We start from the raw sequence: 2,712 nt of genomic DNA on the forward strand, positions 1-2,712 counted from the left end.
TAATAATAATATATATTCTCCGATTTGAAGTGACAATTTTTAAATACTTACAAAGCCTTTCTGGCTTGTTTACAAATATTATATATGTGTGTGTGTGTGCACATGCATGTGTGTGTGTATATGTGTGTGTATAAAGTTCATAAAAGAAAATGTAGAAGAAAAAATATAATAGATGCTTGGTTCATTTTGTTTGTATCACAATGGAAAAGTAATGCAAATTAAAAGAGATACCTATAAGAATAAGTATAAAAGGAACCAGATCAACAAAACAACCAAAAAATATCCGATAAAATCCTACACATGTTTCAATCCGACAATATGTTTGAATCATCGATATTCTGACTGTTATAGATGTAATAAACGATATATTGTCGTATATGTTCGGGAAAAAAGTAAGTGTATTTTCCGGTCTTGAATTATGAAATAACTTATTTTGAAATTTTCAAATGTAAACAACAATTTATTAAGATGTAGAGTTCATGTGATTAGAAATTGATCATTTAAAATTTACCTATTATTGAATGTGGAAATGTTGCTATAACATCAAATTCATTTGAAAAATATATCTATACTTATCTTTATAATATATTTATAAAAGTTTATGGAAGGAAGATGGTAGAGAAACAAATGTAACTTAACATGATGGGTGTAATATACACAGAATTAGATTGAGAAATGTTTATAAAGATGGAATGAAAAGTTTGTTTATATTACACTACGATAATGTTTTTTAGAATTACTACATTGAAATATTATAACATTGGTGTTATTTGCTAACGATCACATTGGTGCTATTTACGTGCCACTGTCACAAAAGCCACACAGCTGCTCTGGCAACAATCATGCTCGGACGGTGCTCTTAGTGCTCCACTGGTACAGGTGTCATCACGATTTTGCTTTTGCATGCCCCAACAGGACTTCGCAAGCCTGTATATACATATATATATATATATATATATATATATATATATATATATATATATATATATATATATATAATAAGCAATGTTAAATCTCTGAACGAGGTATTAACAGTAACTGCACGATAAAGTGAAGTATATTTGCCACTTAAATGTGGCTGACCTCGAGGGGTGGATGTTACTGTTGCTTTTAGCCCCAGGAGGACATCTCCTCCAGCTGGCTATCGACACACTTCTGTGTCCTGTCTGTATTTGCCAAGGGAAGTTATCCTTCCCATCTTGATCTACGATACGTACGTACTCGAGTTTCAGGGTTATTTCCCTTCTTCAGCGTATGACAATCGCCGACCTTCGATGCAAAAGGCATCCCTGAAAAAGGGAAATAACTCTGAAATTCAATTTATTAAAAATTAAAATTAAATTAAGTTTCACAGTATAATATATAAATATATAGTTTTAGAGAAAAGAACCAAAGTTCATGAACTAATCCATGAAAATCCAGTCACATATAGAAAAATTAATAATTAAAAGCACAATAAATAAGTTTAATATAATACAAAGTAAATATCATAAGATAATGATAATAATAATAATAATAATAATAATAATAATAATAATAATAATAATAATATTAGGGTTAAAAATCCAAATTTACAGGTAAAAACTCAATTAAATTCAATTTATTAGAAATTGAAATTGAATTAAGTTTCACAGTATAAAATATGAATATATAGTTTCAGAGAAAAGAACCAAAGTGCATGAACTCATCGATGAAAATCCACTGTCACATATAGAAAAATTAATAATTAAAAGCACAATAAATAAGTATAATATAATAATAATAATAATAATAATAATAATAAAACGACTATGATGATATTTTCTTCTTCTTCTTCTTCTTCTTCTTCTTCTTCTTCTTCTTCTTCTTCTTCTTCTTCTTCTTCTTCTTCTTCTTCTTCTTCTTCTTCTTCTTCTTCTTCTAACTATTTGAATGTTTGTTTTATTTGTATTGTATTGTTAGTTTGAAGTATAGGTTCATTTTTATCTATAAACAATTTATCATTTATCTTGTTGACTGTCTGGTGGTTGGTTGTCATTATTTTCAAATTTAATTTTATGTGTGTATCCTGCTTTAGCTAATGCTGAGTTATTATAGTCCTTATTAATATTAAAGATTTCTTTGTTAGATGAGAAGTAAGTAATGCTGTGTTGAATATTTTTAACTAAACATTTAGTTATCATTTTGGGATGATTACTATCATGATTAATATATGTTGAATTTGAATTAGGTTTGTAATATGGTGCATGGTTGCCTGTGAGTAGGTTAAAGTTGGCATCTAAAAACTTCATGGAACTATGCTCGTTTTCTACAGAAATTTTCAGGCCAAACATATTAAAGAATCTATGAAATTTTTTCTTGTAATTTCCTAATTTTCTGTTACTTGTAGATTTCATCATCATCATCATCATCATCATCGTTTAACGTCAGCTTTCCATGCTAGCATGGGTTGGACGATTTGACTGAGGACTGGTGAAACCGGATGGCAACACCAGGCTCCAATCTAAATTTGGCAGAGTTTCTACAGCTGGATGCCCTTCCTAATGCCAACCACTCAGAGAGTGTAGTAGGTGCTTTTACGTGTCACCTGCACGAAGGCCAGTCAGGCGATACTGGCAACGGCCACGCTCGAAATGGTGTCTTTTATGTGCCACCCACACAAGCCAGTCCAGGGGCACTGGCAACGATCTCGCTCGAAAATCCTACGAAGGCCAGTCAGGCGGTACTGGCAAC

At 30.9% G+C, this 2,712-nt stretch overlaps 1 protein-coding gene across 1 annotated transcript in view; it reads left to right on the top strand.

Annotated features, from left to right (window-relative positions):
* The window catches only part of LOC106873611 (protein ABHD11), a 227,381-nt gene that overhangs the window by 187,519 nt on the left and 37,150 nt on the right, over positions 1-2,712 (top strand). The gene's annotated exons all lie outside the window — the stretch shown is intronic.

The sequence above is a fragment of the Octopus bimaculoides genome, chromosome 16 (genome assembly GCF_001194135.2).
Source record: "Octopus bimaculoides isolate UCB-OBI-ISO-001 chromosome 16, ASM119413v2, whole genome shotgun sequence".
In the NCBI taxonomy this organism is placed as follows: domain Eukaryota; kingdom Metazoa; phylum Mollusca; class Cephalopoda; order Octopoda; family Octopodidae; genus Octopus; species Octopus bimaculoides.